Raw genomic sequence first — 25,328 nt, forward strand, 5'->3', positions numbered from 1 at the left:
ACATAGAGGTGATGGCCTTTTTACATAAATACTCTACCTCCCTTGAGGGGATGGAATAAAAAAGGCTCTTAAACTTGAAACTTTTACCATAATTCTAGTTTGCTAGTAATAGTAATTACCAAAATGATGATTTTTATGTTTTAAGTTTTTATGCTTCAACTTCTGCTTTAATCTTCCATCTCTGCCACACAGAGATCTGTGCTGATTTTTCAAGTCTTGGAGGAAACTGGAAGCTGGTGTGCATTCTCCCTTTCAAACCTTGAACTTCCAACTCCTCACAGAATTTGAAATCTTTCACTAACATTCAGCAATGAAGCATGCTGTGTACAAGGTAGAAGGGCTGCAGTCTAGTAGTAATCTTGCAGAATGTTGCCTTGTATTATTCTCCAGTGTGTGTATTTTAGCTGCCAGTCCTCACCAAATGAAGTGTCCATTAAATACCTTCTGGTTAGATACCTCACTTCTGTCGCAGACATGATTCCTGGTTCAACTGGTGTGCAACCTTCTATTCCCTTACTAATAATCTCCTGAAGCTGGTTAGTTACAAAGAAACATTGCAACACAGGCCATTGGTATTTTATTACTCCATAATGACCAACTTGAATGGTGTTAAACTTCTGAGGAAAAGAAACAAGTGAATGCTAGGTCCTTTTCCCTGTCAATTTTGCATGTTAACCAAGGAATTCCTATCCTGAGGGTAAGAGGGAAATGAATATTTTTAGTTATTTCCATTATTCAAACAAAATGACTTTTTCTCCTGTGCTGTGTAGGTATTTGACAATTAACAATAAACAAACTACTGCCATGCTCTGAAATCTTTTTCAGTATGGGATCTCGAATGTGAGCATGCCTTCCTTCTGTTTCTCTCTTTTCTCTTCCTGTGCACCAAAGACAAAATTTCAGAAGTGGCCTCTGATTTTTGAAGGCCTCATTTTGAGGGTGCATAATTTGTAGGGTGACCAGATGTCCCGATTTTATAGGGACAGTCCCAGTTTTTGGGTCTTTTTCTTCTATAGGCTCCTATTACCCCCTCCCCCTTTCCTGATTTTTTTCACACTTGCCGTCTGGTCACCCTAATACAGGGGTAGGCAACCTAAGGCATAAGTGCTGAAGGCGGCACGCGAGCTGATTTTCAGTGGCACTCACACTGCCCAGGTCCTGGCCACCAGTCCGGGGGGCTCTGCATTTTAATTTAATTTTAAATCTTCTTATACATTTTAAAAACCTTATTTACTTTACATACAACAATAGTTTAGTTATATATTATAGACTTATAGAAAGAGACCTTCTAAAAAAAGTTCAAATGTATTACTGGCACGTGAAACTTTAAATAAGAGTGAAAAATAAAGACTTGGCACACCACTTCTGAAAGGTTGCTGACCCCTGCCCTAATAACTTGAGATACTGTGGGCCTGATTTTTAGAAAGTGCTGTGCACCCACTGGTTTGCATGAGAGTTAGTGGTACACATCACCTCTGAAAATCAGGCTCAGGGTTTTTAAAATTGAAAAACGGTGGCATTCAAAATCTCATGCCTCTGATGCAAAATTTTAGCAATAAGCCTTTCCTGACCCTCTGAGTGCTGCTCAACTAGTCTCTATGGGGCAAGGGTGTGATCCAATCTGCTTCTAACTACAGTACTAGAAAAATGAGACTATCCCCCCACAAGAACTGCCTAGTGTCCAGAAACTTGATAAATGAATGCTAAGAGAGATGTTTCTTTTGAACTGACTAACAGTGTCCTTGGCTGGGCCTTGTTATCTATAATAAATGTTTGTGTGGCCATTTGAAACTTGATTCTAATAAAGAAAAAAACAAAAGCAAAGTGAAAAAGCCCAACCAACTATATGACTGCACCTTGATTCCAAAACAGAATCATTGCAACCATTTTTGTCTGGCATTTTTGAAGAGAGAGTGATTGCATAAGGCCTAAAGTTTCTTCTGAGAAACTGCTGCCAAGATTTATCACTTTGTCTCTTTTTCACCCTTAATTTAATTTTTTTTTAGAGGGTAAGGAACTCTAAATCCTATTTCTAAGCAATAAATGTAAATATATAGAGACATATATTACTGTGTTTTGAACAATTGTGAAAACAGCTGGAACGTACCATTAAGTCACACTTCAAGTGCTCTGTTTACAGAGATGATTGTGTGTGTTTATAAACTATGGAGGGGACACCAATGCTTGCAGAAGCAGCTAGCTACAGTCTGCCTGGGCCAGTATATGTGCAGAAATTCTCAGGTATGGCTTTGTTAAACTGAACACCTAAATAAAACTGACAGTTGTTTTTGTGAAAGTGGGCATCAAATGCCAGTGGACTGGTTTCCTAGTAGATACAGATTTAGTCAAAATGACAGAAAAATGGTAATACCCCAGACACCACATTCTCTGGGTAGTCAGACAGTCAATTAGCTGTTAAATTTAACATTTTCAGATGTATTTTAAGAAGCACTTTGTTTGCATGTAGCTATAGTGTCTATTGGCAAATGCTGACTTTCTAATGGGGACTTCTGTGCAGATGGGCCAACAAGGATTACATCTGAAAATATACTTGGGAGAAAAATATTGCCAGATGTGTTTCAATGTGTTTGTGCTTGTGCAGGGGAAACAGGATGAGCTGCAGCAGATATCTCTAGTAATTGAGTTCCACACCCTAGAAGCTACCACAGCCAAAAACACAGTCACCTGCTGATACCAGGCACAATGAGTCAACACCCAGACAGTGGATACTGTTAGAGCATGTGTAATCATCACGGTAAGGCTACAGGAGGAGGTCTTGAATATAACTGAAGCCTTGTGTTCTTCAGGCCTTTGAAAAACAAAAGAACCGGCCTCAGATTAGTCCATCACTTCTTAGTCAGCCAATATAAAGAACACAACACAAGCATAATGTGATGATCATGACTGTTCATTCCTGTGAGCAGCTATTGCTGCGGCATTCTGTACTAGCTGCAAGAAGAGAAACTCTGCTGAAGAGGAAATTACAGTAACAAGTTGATGGTGCAAGACTGTCATGAGATAAAAGGGAGCAGCCTGTGAAAGTTGCACAGCTGGAAAATCAAATTTGTACCGTGATGGACAAATAACTTTCCTTAGAAAGAACGTGGTAAAAAATAATGCCCAGGTTTTCAATTTGACTACTGTAAATTAGATGCCTCCTCTTTGATAGTATATGATGGGATGAGTTGGGTGTATGCCAGTCTTTCTACATACAGGCAAGTTTTCAGCTTCAGAATGGAAAGGTCCGGACCAGACAAGAGAGAGCAGAATAATTATATAAAAAGTGTAAATACTTCTATTAACAAGCACAACAGCCCTAATAGTAGATTCCTATGATTTATTATTTGTTTTCTTTTTGTGCTCTAGAGGTCCTGTCTTTCTCAGCTTCTTCCAGGCTACGCTGGAACTTCATTTCCTTCCGGAATTGTGACTGGTGTTTTCTCAAGTGGCTCAAATGGCCCAAATGGCAAGTTTCTCACAGTTTAGTTTTTTCCTCTTAAGTTCCGCTGTTTCTGACCTCTTTAAAGTCACCATCACATTCTTGTTAGCTGTCTGCCTGAAAATCCAAAGTAGCAGTTGTTATAGCTACAGTTTTTCAAACAAATGTCAAAGAGACTACTCTGTGAGGAAAGTTAAGTATGTAGCTGCTTGGGCATTACTCTGCTTATGAACATGCAACCTCAGTAAGTGGAAAATCAAAGGTTAAGAGTCTTCTCATTTGGATGCCCCTATCAGCAGCAAGACTTTTTTTCCTTGGGGTTGAGATAAGGCAGCTCCATTGTATCCAGATGGCAACTCCATCCAAACACCCTTCTATGGTAGAAACAAAGCTAGCAGGTCCTGGAGAAAGATGTATAACTGTGTTTTAGCAGCATACTGGTGAGTGTCTAGTCTGTTTTTTTTTGTTTTGTTTTTTGTTTTGTTTTTGTTTTTTTTAAAGAAGTTATCTTTCCTTACAAATACATGGGAGAACGTAGGAGACAAGAGAGAACTTATAGGAACTCTGCATTTGAAATCCCTTAGTGAAAACACACAATGTACTTACACGATACATAAGGTGGATGAGGTAATATCTTTTATTGGATCAACTTTTGTTGTGAGATTTGGTCCAATAATATATAGTACCTCACCCACCTTATTTCTCTAATATCCTGGGACCAACATGACTACAACAACATTGCATACAGCACTGCGTACAACAATGTACTTACAAAGCAGACGGAGTACTGTTGTACATTCTTCCATCTATTTTTTGGATTTTTTATAGCCAAATGTAAAGTTTTCACCAAACCTTCGCTGTTCCTCTTTTATAGTAACCACAGGTAAGTTGGTTTTCCCTTCTTTTTTTTAAAGCACTATTTACTAGGTCTTGCATTTTTAAGCTCTACATTTCATCAAAGAAATAATCTCTCTTAATAACCTTAAAAACCTCAATTAAATTACCATATTTTCTTATGAAAACAAGTCTCTCATTCTTTGCATTTCTGAGACTTGATAACATTCTGCTTGCTTTGTGTATCTCAGACACAGAACAACAATTATTTTTGGTTCAAGTTGTTAAGGTATTTTGGGTGAGGTCTCACCTCAGAATATTACATTATGATAATGCCACCTTCTCAACATTTGATTTATAACTTCTGAGCTACATCTGTAGATTAGACTCCAGGCATTGTTAATGCTTTCCACAATAGCTCAAAAAATCTTTCAATGTACGCTGTAGGACATTTTACTTACAAGTTATTTTTATTGGTTCTTTCATACAAAAATATTGTCAAGTACTTTAGCTATCTATAGTCATTCAAAGTAATGTGTTTAATGTTACAATCTTACTTAGGTAATAACTGCAGATATGGTAGAGCAGGGGTGAATGAGGGCATGAAGTTTGGTTGTTATCCAGCATGTTCTGGAAAGTTAATCTGAGTTGAGTTTGGCAAGTAATTGGATGTGGACTTCCAAGGACATCTGAAACGTTGGAGAAAGTGGTGCTAGTGATGAAGTATGTGGTACTCCTCCATCTTGGAGAAAGATGAAACAACTATGGTGCGCATATGCAGCAAACAGGAGTTTTGTGATGGACTTTTCCAGATGAAGGAGGAGCAACTACATGACACTTGGTGTGAGCTCTTTGTTGCTTGATTGTTGTATATAGTATATGTACTGCAGAAAACAATGTTTTTTTGGCGGGGGAAGGAGAAGGTAGTGTACTGAACCTAGAGACCTTCGAGGCAAGGGTTAGAACTTCTTAACAGGTTTTGATCCCTAATCTCTTTAGGATTCATTAACAAGTGGGCTGGGCTACTCAAAGAGAGCAGGGGTTTAAAAAGCGAGCTCCTAAATGACCAGAGGAGCTAGCGAACAGGAGCAGCTAATGGGAGATTTGCACGGGAGTTTAGACAGTGAGTGAGAGAGCCAGATATGCCTAACATTCTCTAAACTTAGCCAATAAACATGTTCCCCCACCAATAAATAAAAAAAGAAAGCAAAGCTAGAGAAGTAAAAATAATGCAGCTAGACATCCAGCAGCAGAGTGGGCAGCTATCCAGTTTATTGCATTGAATGCAGAATGTATGATTACCTGTCATGTGTCCGGGTGGTGTATAAATGATCCTCGGAGACCTAGTGCAGACTCTTGAGACCAAAGTGGCTGACCTGGAGGAGCTAATGGAGATAGAGGGGTACATAGATTAGACTTTCAGGGATACAGCAGAGTAGTTCCACTCCCAGTCTGGCAGCCTCTGTGCTGCTGCTGTGGAGGATGAAAGTCTTGGGGAAGGAGCACATCAAACTGCAAAGGAGTTTGATCCCATAGTTGAGACCCTTCTTCTAGATGATGTTCTGGTATGCTCTCATACCGAGAATACCTCTCCAGGTGGGAGAGTCCCAATGATTAGGAAGAGACAGGTAATAGTAATGGAGGATTTGATCATTAGACATATAGATAGCTGAGTTTGTGATGACCAGGAGAAATGCATGGTGAACTGTTTGCTGGGTGTGAATACTAGGAATCTCTCAAGACATCTAGACAGACGTATGTGCAGTGCAGGGGAGAAGCCTGTGGTCGTGGTACATGTAGGTACCAATGACACAGGGAATGATAGGAGACAGGTCCTGGAGGCCAAATTTAGGCTGTTAGGTAAAAGATTAAAGGACAGGACCTCCATGGTAGCATTCTCTGAAATACTTCCAGTTCCTTGTGCAGGGCTAGGTAGGCAGAACTGCAGGGTCTCAGTGTGTTGATGAGATGATAGTGTAGGGAGGAGGGTTTTAGGTTGACTAGAAAATGAGAAATATTTTGGGAAATGGGGAGCCTATGCAGGTAACATGGGCTTCTTCTAAACCAAAATGGAACCAGATGGCTGGCATATAAAATTACAATGGGTCGTAGAGGAGTTTTTAAATTAAGGATTGGGAGAAGGCCGACAGGTGCAGAAGAACACACAGTTTGGACAGAGGCATCCCATAGGAAAGGATCTATTAACAGGAATTCTCTATATCCTAGTAAAGTGGAAGGATAGAAGTCAATAAAGTACAGGTAATGAATTGAAGAGAAACAGTCAAATGAAAAAGTCTCATTCTATTGCATTACGCAAAGGCAGAGAGCCAAAAAAGTGACAAATTTTATAAGTGCTTGTATAAAAATGCTAAAAGTCTAAATATTAGGATGGGTGAATTTGAATGCTTGATATTAAATAAAGATATTGATATAATAGGCATCACAGAAACCTGGAAGAATGATGACAAATCATGGGACACTGTAATACCAGGGTACAAAATCTGTAGGAATGACAGAATAGATTGTGCTGGTGGGGAACTGGCACTATATGTGAAAGAAAGCATAGAGTCATATATAATAAAAGTCTTAAATGAATCAAACTGTACCATAGAATCTCTATGGATATAAATTCCATGCTTGAGTATAGCAGTAGGAATATACTATTAAACAACTGACCAGGATGGTGATGGTGATTTGAAATGCGCAGGGAGATTAGAGAGACTGTAAAAATAAAAAAAAACCCTCAGTAATAATGGGGGATTTCAATTAGCCAGCCAATATGGGGATAGATGTCACCTCAGGATGGGATGCAGAAATAAAGTTTCTAGATACCATTAATTACTGCTTTTTGGAGCAGCTAGTCCTGGAACCCACAAGGGAAGAGACAATTCTTGATTTAGTCCTAAACAGAGGAAGGGTCTGTTCTGAGAGGTGCATATAGCTGAACTGCTGAGTATAAGCAACCATAAAATAATTAAATTTAACATCCTTCTGAGGGGCAAAATACAAAAGAAGTTACCAAAGAAGTAGTTAATTTCAAAAAGAGAGCTACACAAAAATGAGGAAACTAGTTAAATGGAGATTAATGGGAACAGTCACAAGAGTGAAATGCCTGCAAGCTGCATGGAAACTTATTAAAAGCACTATAATAGAGGCTCAAATTAAATGTATACCTCAAATTAAAAAAGAATAGTAGGAGAATCAAAAAATGCCACCCTGGCTAAACAATAGAGTAAAAGAGGTGGTTAGAGGTAAAAAAGACATTCTTTAAAAATTAGAAGTAAAATTCATCTGAGGAGAACAGAAAGAAGCATAAACTCTGGTAAGTCAAGTGTATATACCTGAATAGTTCAGTTTAGGTGACAAATCTGAGGAATTGTCCCAGATTGAAGTATCAGAAGAGGTGGTTTTGGAACAAATTGACAAATTAAACAGTAATAAGTCACTGGTATTCACCCAAGTTTTGAAGGAAATCAAATATGAAATTGCAGAAGTACTAACTGTGGTATGCAACCTATCACTTAAATCACTTTCTGTACCAGTTAACTGGAGAATAGCTAATGTGACACCATTTTTATAAAAAGCTCCAGAGGTGAACCTAGCAATTACAGGCCAATAAGCCTATATATCAGTACAAGGCAAATTGGTTGAAACTGTAGTAAAGAAGAGAATTATTAGACACATAGATGAATATGATTTGTTGGGGAACAGTGGCTTTTGTAAAGGGAAACATCTCACCAATTTATGAGAATTCTCTCAGAGGGTCAACAAACATGTGGACAAGGGTGATCCAGGAGGTACAGTGTACTTGGGGTTAAAAGACAGGAAACAAAGGGTAGGAATAAATGGTCAGTTTTAGAATGGACAAATAAATAGTGGTGTCCCTGAGGGATCTGTACTGGGACCAGTGCTGTTCAATATATTTATAAATGATCTGGAAAAAAGGATAAACAATGAGGTGGCAAAGTTTACAGATGATACAAAATTTCTCAAGACAGTTAAGTCCAAAGCAAACTGCAAAGAGTTATAAAGGGATGGGTGACTGGGCAACAAAATGGCAGATGAAAATCATTGTTAGTAAATGCAAATTAATGCACATAGGAAAACATCATCCCAAATATACATACAAAATGATGGAATCTAAATTATCTGGAGTCTTGGAGTCATGGTATATAGTTGTCTGAAAACATCTGCACAATATGCAGCAGCAGTCAAAAAAGCTAACAATGTTATGACCCATTAGGAAAGGGATAGATAATAACACAGAAACTATAATGCTTCCATATAAATCATGGTACACCCACACCTTGAATCCTGCAGTTATGATTGCCCCATCACAAAAATGATATATTAAAATTGGGAAAGGTACAGAGAAGGCCAAGAAAAGTGATGAAGGGTATGGAAGCGCTTTTGTATGAGGAGAGATTAAAAAGACTGGGACTATTCATCTTGGAAAAGAGACGACTAAGGGGAGATATCATAGAGATCTATAAAATCATGAATGTTGTTGAGAAACTGAATAAGGAAATGTTACTCATTCACATACCACAAGGGGTCACCTAATTAAATTGATAGGCAGCAGGTTTAAAAAAAAAATAAGGAAGTACTTCTTCACACAACACACAGTCAACCTGTGGAACTTGTTGCCAGAGAGTGTTGTGACGGCCAAAACTGTAACTGGATTCAAAAAGGAATTGATAAGTTCATATGTGATAGGTCTATCAATGACTATTAGCCAAGATGGTCAGGGACGGAACCCCATGCTCTGGGTGTATCTAAGCCTCTGACTGCTAGATGCTGGGAGTGGATGACTGGGGATGGATCACTTGATGATTGCCCTTTGGAGCAGCTGGCATTGGCCACTGTGGGAAGACAGGATACTGGGCTAGATGGACTATTGGTCTGACCTTGTATGGTCATTCTTATGTTTTTATCTTGTGTCACTAATGAACATGACTAGCTGACTCAGCATTAACTGATTATAGTGTTGTGCTCCTAGGGGTGCATGTTTTGGTTGAAGTGTAAAACTAACAAATTAACTACTTGTGACAATTAAGATCTCATGGCAATTATCTTGATAGCAGAATGGAGATGTTCCATTGCTCTGGGCAGATTCTAATGGAATAATTGGTTCCCTTCCTTTTTTTCTTTTTTCTTTTTCTTTTCTGTATTATTGCTGTGTGTCAATAACTTCTCTATCTCAGTAGTGGAAGGTGGCAGCTGTTTTACTGCCTTTTTTGAGCTGTAGCCCCTCCCCACCCCAGTTCTCAGCTATGAGAATAAAACTACAATTCTGTTACTCACTGTTTATACATCTGTGTATCTATTCTAAAATGGCTTGGGATCTTTAGATAAAAAAACTGACATTTAATCTGTATCTATCATTTATTAGCCAAGTTGCAGGGAGAATAATGATATGTGATTAAATAGATTTGTGTTGACCACTGAAGAGTTGACAGTCAACGCAATTTGGAAATGAAAGCGTGGCTGGAGATTTTAAGAGAGAGAGGGAAAAATCAGTGTTAATAAACAAGACAATGCTGCAGAGAGATGTTAACTTCCAAACACAGGAGATTTTATAGGAGGAGGAGAAGCAAGAGTTTGTTAATTTAATCCAGGTTGCATACCAATAAGGTGAATTTAAGATAGAGCTGTTCTTGAGGCTATTTCTCTTATTCAAATAAAACAATGTTGTCTTTGAAACATTTTACTAAAAGAAGTTGAGATGAAACCAGCTTGCTTAGTAAAGGTAGTCATGGAATGGTTAGAAAGGTATCACAATATGTGCGCTTGGATTTTGTCAATTGTAATTAAAAGTGAAGATTGAGATAATGTGGAATAAAATACAATACTGCAGATTAGAACTAGTAATTGACTTTGGGACTCCATTGTGGAGAGGCTTTGGCACAGAGAAGGCACTATCAAGAGAGTGATTGGGAGAATATCTTTTAGGCAGTAATGGAATTATGGGGATGGTCAACAGCTGCATATGTAGGGAAATGATTCAGAGAGGTGGAAGATTCCACCAAGTTATATAAAGCACTTGGGTCTTGGAACGGCCAGTAGTAGAAAGGAAATCAGCTACCTCATGGAGAGCTGTTTCCATGCTATGGTCAGTATACACCTCTACTGACAATGATCAAGGGTATTGTTATGTGAGAGTTGATTGTAAAGATGAGAGTAGACAGTCTCAAGAACTTTGCTGAGAAAGAGAAGTGTAGGTTAGCAGTGTCAAGAGTTTAAGAAGGGATTGAACTTTCTTTCTTTTCTTCTTTCATTGCTAGTTTTGCTATTTTGTAAAAATTAAATAAGCAGCACTGGTATCTGCCTATCCCTTATGGAGGTTTATGGTAGGGGTGAGGGGTGTGTGTGATCTGGTGTACCTGGCCTTTGTGGCTCCCTACAGGAGGCCCTGCAGTCCTTCAATAACTATCCCCAGGATGCAATGAAGTGATAGGAAAGGAATATAATGAAGGTGGGTCTTGCAGGCTTGCCTGGCAAGGCCTTACAGAAGCAGCCAAGCAAGCAGTGAGTTAGTTCTTGGCTGGGCCCACCAGGGCAAGGAAGTGAACTATTCTCTAGCTAGAGGAGCTTGAGAGATAACCAGAGTTTATTTCTGGCTACATTTACTTAAGATGGATTTGCAGTGAGGAAGAGGACCTAAGAACCTTAGGCCTGAGGTAAGGATGAAGTTAAAATAAGACAGGTAGGGAGAGTACCAGGGAAGAAGCAGCAATGAACTTTAATCAAGCAATGCGTAGCTGTGTTTATAGGATCCCTGAGTTGAAATAGAATAGTGAGTGGTCCTGGGTTTCCCTAACTGCCACAGTGGCATAAACCCCAAGAAGGGAACTGGGCTTATTTGAGAGCCAAAGCAAAGGGCTGAATTTAAAGGGCTCAGAGCCAGGGCTGAAGACATTAATGAGGGCAACGGGACTGTTCATTTATTGGACTCTTTAGTACTTTGGAAGGGGTTCAGTTGGACTTTGTGACTTGGCCAGAAGGCCAAAACACAGAAGACCCATCAAGGTTGGCCAGCAGTCTGCAGTGGGTGCCAAGTGTGAGTAAATGATAGCGGTGCCACAGGCAGGCGCTAGGGGGTGCTTAAGAGGCACCCCATTATAGGGTGCCAGATATTACTTCTTATGGAAAAAGTTCTAATCTTTCTGAATTCAGTTGCTTTTAAATACACATATTCCAAATACTGGAAGCTTCATTTGAATGTAGATCACTGGGTGTTTTTCTTTAGGTAGCATCAGTATGTCACATTGCATATAGAAGTGTTCACTTTGGCTTCAGTTAAAAAAACACTCATTTTTATAAAAATATATTAAAGATTTTACTTCTCCCTGTGTGCACCCCAGATGGATTTTTGTAATTTATACTGAGCAATATCAGGTTTATTAACATGGCCCTCACACTGAATAGCACCTTACTCTGCTAATAACCCAATTAATTTCATTGGGCCTACAAGTACTGACCTATAGTTCACTTGTTCTCTGACTTTCCTAGTGTTAAATTCTTCAAGAGGATTACTAGCCCCAGGCCACTGGAAACTATTCATTTTAGATCATGGAAACAAATAAGCCATTATGAAAGGTTAAAGTTAACCTGTGATGGTGTTTGGGAAATATTTTACAATGGGATGTTCTGTAATGAATACTATTTCTGAAAGATTATACTTTCCATCTTCTATAATGTTTTAAAAATATAAAGAAAATTAAATAGTTATTTAAAAAGGGGATAAACTCTGCAATCTTTAAGGGCTCAATCCAGCTCTCACCGAAATCCACTGGGAATCTTTTCATTGTTTTCAACAGGAGTTGACTCGGGTCTTTAAGCAAAGCCCAGATTGATTTTATTGGTTCAGAATTGATCTCTTCTCAAGGAAAGTACCATAAAGTAATTGACAGTGGTGGCAATGTATATAATTCTCACTGGTTCTGATCAAATTTTAAAATGAGCAGCTTCCTTTTTGCAAGTCTTATTTGCATCCCCAAGTTTTTTGCACAAACAGTTGAACTCCAGATTCAAATCTTGGTGTTAAAACAAAGCCATTCATTCAGAGTTACAACAAAACTTGTGTATAAGTAAGATAGGTAGAAGTGCAAGTGTTTGAAATTACTCATTCAAGCCAATGATCAAAGAAGTTTGCCAATAGTAGAATTTTATGTTCATTGCTATGCACAATACTGATCAGTTAGCCCTTTCTCCTCCGTGTCCTATAGCTGTCCTCCTATTCTTGCAAAAATCACAATCACCATTTGCGAGGAGGGGGAGAAGGGAGGAAGAGTATAGATGGGATATATGTGTTTGAGGAGAAATTTGATGTCCTTGTACAGTAACTCCTTGCTTAATATTATAGTTATGTTCCTGAAAAATGTGACTTTAAGTGAAACAATGTTAAGCGAATCCAATTTCCTCATAAGAATTAATGTAAATGGGGGGGCTTAGGTTCCAGGGATTTTTTTTTCACCAGACAAAAAACTATATACAGTATAAGTTTTAAACAAACAGTACTGTACACAGCCATGATGATTGTGATGCTTGGGTTCAGGTGGTGAAGTTAGAGGGTGGGATATTTCCTGGAGAATACCTTACTGCTAAATGATGAACTAGCATTTGGCTGAGCCCTCAAGGGTTAACTCTTTGTTGTTAATGTAGTCTCATACTCTACAAGGCAGCAGGAATGGAGTTAGAGGAGACAGCATGGCAAACAGAGAAGAGACACACACCCTGTGTGTGGGAGAGAGAGATGCCCATTGCCCCTTTAAGTATGCTGACTCCACTCTTAAGTACATTGCCTTTAAAAAAATCAGGAAGTTGAAACAGCAGCTGCAGCCAGCAAGCTCTCTATCCTGAGTAGGGTGACCAGATGTCCCGATTTTATAGGGGCAGTCCCAATTTTTGGGTCTTTTTCTTATATAGGCTCCTACTACCCCCCCCACCCCAGACCCGATTTTTCACACTTGCTGTCTGGTCACCCTAGTCTCTATGATGGGGACTAATTTAGCTACAATGAGTCAGGAAAAAGATCTTGGCGTCATCGTGGATAGTTCTCTGAAGATGTCCATGCAGTGCGCAGAGGCAGTCAAAAAAGCAAACAGGATGTTAGGAATCATTAAAAAGGGGATAGAGAATAAGACTGAGAATATCTTATTGCTCTTATATAAATCCATGGTACGCCCACATCTCGAATACTGTGTACAGATGTGGTCTCCTCACCTCAAAAAAGATATTCTAGCACTAGAAAAGGTTCAGAAAAGGGCAACTAAAATGATTAGGGGTTTGGAGAGTGTCCCATACGAGGAAAGATTAAAGAGGCTAGGCCTCTTCAGCTTGGAAAAGAGGAGACTAAGGGGGGATATGATAGAGTATATAAAATCATGAGTGATGTGGAGAAAGTGGATAAGGAAAAGTTATTTATTTATTCCCATAATACAAGAACTAGGGGTCACCAAATGAAATTAATAGGTAGCAGGTTTAAAACAAACAAAAGGAAGTTCTTCTTCACACAGTGCACGGTCAACTTGTGGAACTCCTTACCTGAGGAGGTTGTGAAGGCAGGGACTATAACAGTGTTTAAAAGGGAACTGGATAAATTCATGGTGGCTAAGTCCATAAATGGCTATTAGCCAGGAAGGGTAAAGAATGGTGTCCCTAGCCTCTATTCATCAGAGGATAGAGATGGATGGCAGGAGAGAGATCACTTGATCATTGCCTGTTAGGTTCACTCCCTCTGGGGCACCTGGCATTGGCCACTGTCAGTAGACAGATACTGGGCTAGATGGACCTTTGGTCTGACCCGGCAAGGCTGTTCTTATGTTCTAGTCCTGAGCCCTGTCCTGTCCCCACCCTGCTCTATATGGAGAAGGGGTAAGTGGGGGGCAGGAGTATGGGGGAGGGGGACACCCTGACATTAGCCCCTCTCAACCTCCTTTCACTGCAGAGCAAGCAGGAGGCTCTGGGAGCAGCTCCAAACCAGAGGGCAGGAGCAGCACATGGCAGTGGGGGGAGGGACAGCTGAACTGTAGGTGGGCAATTAGTGGCCTGCTGGGCAGCTGCTGCACAGAGAATTTAGGCAAATGGGGAGCTAATGGGGGGCTGCCAGTCCACCCTGGTTCTAAGCCCCCACCAGCTAGCTGCAATGGGCTGCTCTTCCTGCAAGTGATGGACAAAGCAGGCGGCTGCCAAACAAGTGAAAACATTATCTAAAAGTTGTATCTGTTCTTATCAGTTTAATATCTGATATGTCCTTTATTTGAGGACTGTATATTAAATTGATTTTTGAAACAGGGGGCTGGAATAGGAGCTTGATCTCTCCACCCCATGCATTGACCTGATATTGCAGTGACTCCAGGACCGGGCTTTTAAAAAAAAAAAATACAGTGAAACCCCGCTATCACGCGACTTTTGGAGTCCAAAAAATTCCATTGAATTAAATATGGGGTCGCAGTATAGCGGGGTTTCAGACCAGTCAGTTTTTCAGTGGTCCCCAAAGCGGTGCATTGATGTGCACCACCTAGTACCCCTGGTGCCTACTGCCCAGCAGGGGAGAGGAGCTGTGGCCCCCCGCCTGCCGGGGACAGAGAACTCCGGGACTGCGGGTGCCGGTGCACTCTGTCCCTGGCAGGTGCGGGGCCGTGGCTTCTTTCCGGCTTCAAGAGAAGCCGCGGCCCCGTGCCTGCCGCAGCCTCAGAATTCTCTGTTCCCAGCAGGTGGGGAGCCACGGCTCCTCTTGAAGCAGGAGAGAAGCCACGGCCCCGCACCTGCTGGGGACAGAGAGCACTGGCCCCGGCAGCCAAAGAGAAGCCGCGAGCCCGTGCCTGCCAGGGACAGAGAGCACCGGCGCTCACAGTCCTGGAGTTCTCTGTCCCCGGCAGGCGTGGAGCTGTGGCTCCTCTTGAAGCAGGAGAGAAGCCACAGCACCGCACCTGCAGGGGACGGAGAGCACTGGCCCCGGCAGCCCTGGAGAAGCCAGAGGGAAGCTGCAGCCCCGTGCCTGCTGGGGACAGAGAGCACCGGCGCCAACAGCCTCAGAATTCTCTGTCCCTGGCAGGTGCGGGGCTTTAGCTTCTCTCCCCTGCCATGGCGTTGGGGACCATTGGTACAGTACTGTACTGTATTATGCCTTAAAGGGGAGCCAGCCTGTGATCGGGTTATATGTGATTTCGCGTTATGGCGAGGCGTGTTATTGCGCGGTTTGACTGTATAAGGGAGCATTGCACAACTTTAAATGAGCATGTTCTCTAATTGATCAGCAATGTAACAACGTTAACCAGTTGCATATTTAAGCATTTTTCAAAAGGTAGTAACAATTACATATTTTTCTTTATTCAATTAACGCTACACAGACATTTATCCACTAGTATGAACATAATTAAACTGATATATGAAAGTGTATGCCAAAACAAAACCATGCTGGGACAAATGCAATGGAAATTTCATATCCTATTTGTGCTAGACTGCTAGTACTTCCTTTTCTGGCTCACTTTCAATTGTGCCTGTAAGCGCAAAGGAATGGCATGTATTTAGACATTTGTAAATAAGATCCCCCACACACTTTCCTCTTGAGAACATGCTTGCATACCTTTTATGGTCAAAAAGGGGTGTTTCCCTCTGTCTGTGTGCTAGCCACAGAGTTACCGGTATCCAAGCATGCAGTTCAGAATCCTATGTCTAATACTTCGTGAATTTGAATTAAAATGCAAAAGTTGTTGGAGGTAGAATAAAACAATACATTCATCTGCTTTCATTTGTTTATAGATACTTCTGCAATAATAAAATATATTTTAAAAAACCTAGTTTCTATCTCTCTGCTTCTCCTAATTGTGTCCATTTCTGTTTTATTTCTAAAAATAGTAACTAAATCAAACTCACTTGAGCACATTTCTTCTCCTCTGCAAACTGTCAGTTTTTGGGAGAGAGGTCAATTATATAGTTAGGTTTTGGGACACCACATTCTCTTTGGATGTTTGGTGTCAGTTCATTAACTTCTGATGTGAAAATTCTTGCTCTATTTTTAAAAAAATATTCAAATTAATGCTTTCTTGTATGACAAGTACAAAAGTATTTCAGAGAACAGAAACTGATCTTTCATGGTGTCCACTCTCTCACTTATAAAATGTAAGTATAATTGCTGTAGGCATTTCCTTTGATCATTTCTGAAACTATGAATTTGTGCAGAGACCAAATTTATAACCTCAATGAGTGTCAACTCTGCATTATATTTATCGTAGAAATTATTTAAATGGCATAAATGTCAGAAACTTGAAAGAACACAATTAAAAAAACTAATTTTACATGTCATAAAAGTAGAACATTAGGTTTATAATGTGAAGTACTAGTTTTTATTCAGGAGGCTACATAATTTAAAATATTTATACATTTGAGCGAGTTTCCCCTCTACACTGCTGATACATCACCATCAGTTTTTTAAATAAGATTACTGATCCTCTGGAAGGGCCTATTGGGACCCATTGTTAACAGCGCCAGCTCTGTAAAAGAGAATTTTATCTTTTTCAGTAACCGTACTATATATATGCAGAACTTTTCTCTGACTGGCTACTATAACTCTTGTCTGATTAGGTCTATTAAGAATTTTTTTCATTTTGTCTTCCATAAACCAGTTTGCTGATCAGCTGCTTGTTCTCCTCAGCTAAAGCAGAAAAACTTCAACATTTGGATGAAAAAGAACCAAAAATATCCACAAAGTGAAGAAAAAGAAATAATAATGAAAAGTTGCCAAACTGCTGGAAGGGAAATGTTTTAAAACTTTGACTCAATTTTTCCTCTTTTTGCAAGGACAATCAGTTAGTTTTGCTATTGACTTTCTGACTGTTATATGTTGCTGAGCCAGCTGATCCACATAATCTACTTATGCATGCTATGAAATATCATAAATAGTTAAAATCAAAGTACACATGTCAATATAAACAGCCAAAGTGCATTTTACATTGACGTAATCCTGTACATTTTGTGTGTGTTCATTTGGGCTCCAGTCAATGGGGCCACTCTTGTGCTTAAAGTTAAGCTTAAGTGCTTTGGGAAGCCTTGTTTGTTCAATTTACTAATGTCATTGATCTCTAATGCCTCTAACTAATAACACTCTGCTAATACCCATATACCATTTAAGCCACAGTCCTACAAAGACTTACATGCATGCTTAAATTTATACACAGTGCGTGAGTTATCCCATTGCAGTAATGGGATAACCCATAGTGTGTAAAGTTAGGCTTGTGCCTAAGTCACTCTAGTCAGTGGGACTACTCATGGCTTTGTTACATATGTGTTTAAGTCTTTGGATATATAAACCATAAATTTATTCTTGAATGTGCCATCATTGAATGCATTTTTATCCTTCTGATAGAACAATGCAAGTCTCATAGACTTTAAGGTCAGAAGGGATCATTATGATCTTCTAGTCTGACCTCCTGCACAACGCGGGCCACAGAATCTCATCCACCCACTCCTGTAACAACCCCCTGACCTATGTCTGGGCTATTGAAGTCCTCAACTTGTGGTTTAAACTTCAAGGTACAGAGAATCCACCAGCAAGTGACCCGTGCCCCACACTGCAGAGGAAGATGAAAATCCCCAGCGCCTCTGCCAATCTGCCCCAGAGGAAAATTCCTTCCCAAACCCAAATATGGCAATCAGCTAAATCCTGAACATGTGGGAAAGACTCACCAGCTAGATACCCAGGAAAGAAATCTCTGAGTAGTAACTTAGATCCTATCCTCTGTAGTGTCCCATTAGAGGCCGCTGGGCATATTTACCGCTAATAGTCAAAGATCAATTAATTGCCAAAATTAGGCTATTCCATCATACCATCCCTTCCATAAATTTATCAAGCTTAGTCTTGAAGCTAGATATGTCTTTTGCCTCCACTGTTCCACTTGGAAGGCTATTGCAGAATTTCACTCCTCTAATGGTTAGAAACCTTCTTCTTATTTCAAGTCTAAACTTCCTGATGGCCAGTTTATATCCATTTGTTCTTGTGTCCACATTGGTACTGAGCTTAAATAATTCCTCTCTCTCCCTGGTATTCAGGGCCAGTGCAACCATTTAGGTGACCTAGGCAGTCGCCTAGGGCACTAGGATATGGGGAGCGGCATTTTCTTCGGCAGTGACTATGGCGGCTGGATCTTCGGCTGCCCCGGTCACCGCCGTCATTTAGGCGGAGGGAACTGGGGCAGGGGAGTTCGGGGAGGGCCACCTGCAGCAAGTAAGGGGAGGGGGGAAAACACTCAGGGGAACTCCCTGCCCCAGCTCACCCCTGCCCCGTGTCCTCCCTGAGCACGCTGTGGCTGCTTCACTTCTCCCACCTCCTGGGTTTGCGGTGCCTAAGCTGATTGGCGCCGCAAGCTTGGGAGGTGGGAGAATTGAAGCAGCGACAGCGTGCTCAGGGAGGAGGCAGAGCAGGGGTGAGCTGCTTCACTTCTCCCACCTCCTAGTCTTGTGGTGCCTAAGCTGATTGGCTTAGGCGCCACAAGCCTGGGAGGCGGGAGAAGTGAAGCAGCGACGGCATACTCAGGATGGAGGTGGAGCAGGGGTGAACTGGGTTGGGGGCAGTGTCTCAGGGTGGGGGGAGCTGCCACGGGGGGATGCCTGAAGGCGGAAGGGGGCACTTCAGGGCAGAGGATCGGGAACGAGGGAGGGCACAAGGTGCAAGTTTCACCTAGGGCGTGAAAAATACTTGCACTGGCCCTGCTGATATTTATCCCTCTGATATATTTATAGAAGCAATCATATCTCCCCTCCACCTTATTGTGGTTAGGCTAAACAAGCCAAGCTCTTTGAGTCTCATTTCATAAGATAGGTTTTCCATTCCTCGGATCATCCTAATAGCCCTTCTCTGTACCTGTTCTAGTTTGAATTCATCCTTAAACATGGGAGACCAGAACTGCACACAGTATTTCAGAGGATGTCTCACCAGTGCCTTGTATAACGGTACTAACACCTCTTTATCTCTGCTGGAAATACCTTGCCTGATGCATCCCAAGACCTCAGTAGCTTTCTTCACAGCCATATCACATTGGCGGCTCATTGTCATCCTCTGATTAACCAATACTCTGAGGTCCTTCTCCTCCTCCGCTACTTCCAGGTTATGGATCCCCAGTTTATAACAAAAATTCTTGTTATTAATCCCTAAATACATGACTTTGCACTTTTCACTATTAAATTTCATTCTATTATTATTACTCCAATTTACAGGGTCATCCAGATCTTCCTGTAGGATGTCCCGGTCCCTCTCTGTATTGGCAATACTTCCCAGCTTCGTGTCATCCTCAAACTTTATTAGCACATTCCCGCTTTTTGTGCCAAGGTAGTAATAAAAAGATTGGTCCCCAAACTGATCCCTGAGGAACTCCACTAGTAACCTCCTTCCAGCCTGACAGTTCACCTTTCAGTATGACCCGTTGTAGTCTGCCCTTTAACAAGTTCCTTATCCACCTCTCAGTTTTCATATTGATCCCCATCTTTTCCAATTTAGCTAATAATTCCCCATATGAAACCGTTTCAAATGCCATACAGAAATTGAGGTAAATTAGATCCACTGCATTTTCTTTGTCTAAAAAAATCTGTTACCTTCTCAAAGAAAGAGATCAGGTTAGTTTGGCATGTATCAATTGTGTCAGGAATTTAGGTTTGAAGTGGATTGAAGAGGTTGGTCATCTTGGAGATTTTTTAATAAAGTGACCTTGCTCTCTAATGGTCCTGGTCTTGTATTTATTAATGTTTGTGCAGTGCTTTGAAGATGCATAGTAAAGTACTCTATAAGTGCTAAGCATTATTTTTAAGCACTTACCCATGCAAAACTCCCTTTAACTTTAATGAGTGTTTAGCCTGCATTCCTAATAGGGAATATGGGACCAGCCTAAAATGGATTTGTCTCAGGTTCTCCCAGTATTAGTTAATTAGTGGGCTCCAACGTTCAGTTTCCTGCAGGCTTTTCTTAAAAAACAAACAAACAAACAAAAAACTTTTTGGTTAAAATGATGATGAAAAGGAAATACCGCTAAGAGCTGAGTTTGTCTGAATCTGCAGTATGATATTTTCCTTCTAAGTGAACTTTTTCCTCTGACCTGTCATATCTTGTTTTTGAATGAGTCAGTAACTCACTTTCTTGTCTAAGTCATATTGTGCAGAATTTTGACCTGGTTCATTGGCTCTTTAGTCTAAGTCTTGTTATGTACCGATCTGTTGCTCTGGAATGAATCAAGATGTGAACTCCAGTTTGAAAGAGTAAGAAGTGTTGGCATAGTGTACTTGATAGGACCTTTAATAATAGTGGAGCATGGAGAATTACTGTTTGTAGGTCTAGAAATCCCAGTGTCTCTAGTTAATTAATGATGTAGTCCTGAACTTTGCTCAGAGGCAACGAGAGAGATTATTACTTAAGTGAAAATTAGTGGGCAGCACTTAAATAGAGAAAATAAGTCCTCAAGGTAGTGTGCGATGTGCTGGTGTATTCTTAGAGTTAAATTATTCATGTCACATAGTGTTTTTAAATATCTCTTGATTCACTAGGAGTATGATACGTAATTATTTAGACATACAAAAAACTTCAAACCAAAAAACGTATGAGCCAAAGAGTTCCTCTGTACAGGTATTAGACCAGGAGTCGGCAATCTTTCAGAAGTGGTGTGCCGAGTCTTCATTTCTTCACTGTAATTTAAGGTTTCGCATGCCGGTAATACATTTTAACGTTTTTAGAAGTCTCTTTCTATAAGTCTATATTATATAACTAAACTATTGTTGTATGTAAAGTAAACAAGGTTTTCAAAATGCTTAAGAAGCTTTATTTAAAATTAAATTAAAATGCTGATCTTACGCTGCCAGCCTGCTCAGCTCGCTGCCAGCCTGGGATTCTGTTCACCTAGGCTCGCAGCGGGTTGAGCGGGGCCTGCGGCTGGGTCCCCAGACCTGGGGGCGGGGGGGTTTCAGGGGTCAGGGCAGAGGGTTGGCATGTGGGAGGGGTTCAGGACAGAAGACTGGGTATGTGGGCGGGTTCAGGGGTCAGGGCAGAGGGCTGGGAGGTGTGGGTGCAGGGCAGAAGGCTGGGTGTGGAGGGGTTCAGGGGTCAGGGAAGAGGGCTGGGAGATGTGGGGGGTGCAGGGCAGAAGGCTGGGTGTGTGGGGGGTTCAAGGATTAGGGCAGAGGGCTGGGGGGTGTGGGGGGGTGCAGGGCAAAAGGCTGAGTGTGTGGGGGGTGCACGGCTCATGGGGAGCTGCCAGCCCCCTGCCCTGAGCGGCTCATGGCAGGGGGCTGGAAGCCAGGGTCAATTTTCTTGGGCTCATACTGCGGGACCAAAAATTGCAGTGTAGATATTCAGGCTTGGGTTGGGGCCTAGGCTCTGAGATCCACCCCCCTCATGGGGTTTTAGAGCCCAGGCTCTGCTCTGAACATATTTTTTGCAGTTTTTAGCCTTGCTTTTGGAGCCCTGGGTGGGCCTGAGTCAGCTGACCCGGACTAGCTGTGGCTGTGCCGTGAGTCTTTTGTTGCAATGTAGATATTCCCAGAGAGGAAAAATCATAATAAAATTTGATGAAACTTGAGAAATTGACCTAACATAATTACTCAACACCTGATAATGTTGAAATTGTAGGGTTTGATATCCGAACCTTTCAAAATAGAAATGACTCCATTATACCATTGGATAGGAGGATTTCTGGCTTTGTAAAATATAAAATACTCATTTCTAACTCCACCTGATATCATCTCTGATTTTAAATTTGTGGACCGAGTGTGACCCATCCTATGCCTTCACATCCATTTAATTTTGGTAGGAGAAGACGAAAGAAAACAAGGAAGACCTGGAGCAGCGGTGACTACCAGTGTGTGTTTGTGCGGGGGTGTGTGTGTATTCCTGTCTTTTGTCCATTTATGCAAATGGCCAAAAGCTCAAAGCCTTCTCTTTTGGAGGTGGACTTTTCCTCCAGAATGCAACAGACTTTTTGTTATGGTGTGTTTTTTGCAGGGACATATTATCCCCTCACACCAATATCTGTATGGTTTACAAACAATCTGGGTTTAATTTAAGGTGTTGCTATAAGTTTTACAGGAGCTGGTTTGGTTGTGTTGAGACCTCTCATCTTGCCTTGTGTAATTCTGAGGCATTCAAGCTAAGTGAGAAAAGAGTGGAGGTGAGCTTTTCAGTGATTAATCCTCAGTTGTAAAATTTTCTTCCTTCCTTCTTTCATTTACCTAATTAAAATTCGTTGACTTTCAGGTATTTTCGCAAGTTCCATTTTTTCTTGCTAGTTTGTCCTGGTGGGAAGGATGCATTATTGGGTTGTGGAGTTCTAGTTATAGCAGGATCTAGTCGTTAATGCTCCATTTGTTTGGCATTAGCTCTATTTATTTTTTGTACTGGTGTGTGTGTATATATGCACCCAGTCCTCTACATAGGTATGTTTTTATAAACTGAAATTATTAAATGAATTATTCTGGGCTGTCAAGGTATTGAAATGCAAGCACCAGCAAAAACAAGTTCATGCTCTCGTGGGTTGACAAAGCCTGTAATTTTTCTCTTCTTTTTAACAGAAATATTATCTCCTTTGTATTGTAGCTTTAGGGCACTCTTTACAATCTTTTTATTGTCACTGAGGGCAGTTGTCTCTGCATTCGAATCAGGGGAAGGTAATCCAAAAATGTTTTTTAATAACAGGAAATATTTGCCATTTCACCCATAATACAAAAGAATTCATGTTTGCTGAAGAGCTGGGTCATCCATCTGGTTTCAAGTTCTAAAGGTCAGCATTCTGAAGCTTGTCACATGCTTTGCCTTCACAATTCTTGTCACTTTTTGTCTATTCAGAATCAACGTCCCTGCTATCCCAGCAAACAGTATCTGACTTTTCTATGGACTACAGGAAAACAGTTTGAAAATATAATTGAGGTTTCTGGGCAGGAAAACTGAAGCATTGTTGTTAAGCTGATGTGGCAGAAAATGTGACACAGGATTATTGTACATTAAGTCCAACTAAAATACATTTTTGGCAGAATTTCACAACTGTAGTAGGATTCTTCAGTTACCTGTGTGAGTCCTGGATAAGGACAGTAGTTTAGTTAAATTTAAAATGTATAAATATATGGGTACAGTCAAAATCATTGATGGTGTGACATTTTGCAGATCATCCAGAAAAGTAAGAGTTCTGTCACCATCTGTGTTGTAACTTTGGGAGTCTTAATGCTATGCTGCTGTGGCTCAGAGCTTTGACACCAGTAGCCAGCCTACAAGCACAAAGGTCCAATCCCTGGCTTCAGCCTGCCTAGCTACTCATTGCAGGGTGACCCCACTAGCTGTTCTGGTATCGAGTCCTCCCAAATCCATCTCCCTGAGTTCTTAACCAGACACTCTGACTTTTCCCCTCTGGTTCATCACCCCCAAAGGAGTGAAACCTGTCGCCGATTATCAGTTCACTTTGGCACATATATTCCACTAGTCTGCACAACAGAGATCTGTTTGGAGTAAAAATCAACACTTTATTTAATAAAAAATCTTAGATTCAAAGATGAAATGGTGAGGAAAAGCAAACACATACAAGTTACACTGAAAATAAACATAAAGATGCATTCTCATGCTTTATACTTCTATATTAGCTATTTCCTCCTTTTTTCTCCTAATATAAATTTCCTATTGCCTCCGAACAGTTTCCCAGAACCTCTCTTAGGTGCTTGCCCTCAGTTTCTCGAAACCATCATCCCTTTTTGCAGTTTTCTTCCCCCTTTTTCTGATTATGATGATTCATGGTTACACAGAACAGGGGAAATTCCCTCCTTCCTTCGTTTTCCAAGACTGGGATTTTCTTTTTGGTTTCAATATTTTTCCATTAATTTTAGTGGTCCAACATTGTCTTTCTCTAGGCTGTACAATGTTAGGTGGTTGGAGTTAGTTTCATATAAACTAACCTGGGAGGTGACCATCACTGCCTGATTACTTCACCGTTGTTGTGAGGTTAAGCTGCACTTGACGTCTAGTTACAACTATAATGTTCTACATATATACACAAGCATACATTCATAACCATAACCTGTACACAGATCTTGTAAGGACCCTGATGTTTAGAACATTACATCCTTTCCTTAAAGACCTTACTTGACATATGTTTATTCGCAATAACATTGAATGCAATCAGTTGCTTGTTCTTTGGGGTCAGATCCCCACCCCCTTCTCCTCTTGGAGCATCTGGACCCTGATTGTCACAGATGAGCACAAGTTTGTTTGTTTCTTTTTTCGTATTTCTTCTAAATGTATGTCTACCTAGGTTTCCTATGTGTAAAATGGGGATAATACTGATCTCACAGGGGTCTTGTCAAAGTAAATTAATGAATGTTTCTGAAGGATTTAAATACTGCATTGATGAAGGGCCATAGAAGTATTTAGGTGGATAAGAAAAGCTTAAACGAGTTTGAATCTTGCTTGTCAAGGCTGATACATGATTTTTTTTAAGTGACAGTCAATACATTCATTTTTTTTATTTTTTTGCAGTATCTAATTGCTTTTATTAATTTAATGAAACAAAAATCCATATGGGGGAAGAAATAAGCATAGTTTATTATGAAAACAGAGCTTCAAGCCTTTAATTTGTAGTTTTGTTGTCCAGTAGCTTGTGCATGGAATTCATGTTTGTATTTTAAATTTCATTCCTTACAATATTATACATACGGCACCAATGTACTGTACATGTCTAATGTAAACCATTAGGAGGGTGGTTCTTTAGCTTCACTCCACACCTGCTTTTTTTTACTTTCTTGTCTCCTTCTATGTCCCCCTTATCCCTTTCTTTTCCTTTTTTCTTTCCATTTATCTTGTCCCCTCTGAAGTAACCCCTTCCACCCCCACTCCCACATACAAACCCCAACCAAATAAAAAATCATGCAACTATAGTGTTTGCTGCCATCACATGGTTCACTCCTTGCCCCACCTTGTGTCTGTTTTATCTAGATTATACAGGCTTTGGAGCAGGAACTGTCTGTTGATGGGGCTTCATTCTTGGTTGGTCCTCAGGCATTACCATAATAGACATGATTAATAAAAAATAAATAC

General features: G+C 40.6%; 1 protein-coding gene and 1 pseudogene across 2 annotated transcripts in view; both read left to right on the forward strand.

Moving 5' to 3' along the window:
• PDGFC (platelet derived growth factor C) overlaps positions 1–25,328 on the forward strand; it is a 224,861-nt gene that overhangs the window by 21,669 nt on the left and 177,864 nt on the right. The gene's annotated exons all lie outside the window — the stretch shown is intronic.
• Positions 14,476–14,648, forward strand: LOC115652997 (annotated as a pseudogene).

Source organism: Gopherus evgoodei, chromosome 5 (assembly GCF_007399415.2).
Source record: "Gopherus evgoodei ecotype Sinaloan lineage chromosome 5, rGopEvg1_v1.p, whole genome shotgun sequence".
NCBI lineage: Eukaryota > Metazoa > Chordata > Testudines > Testudinidae > Gopherus > Gopherus evgoodei.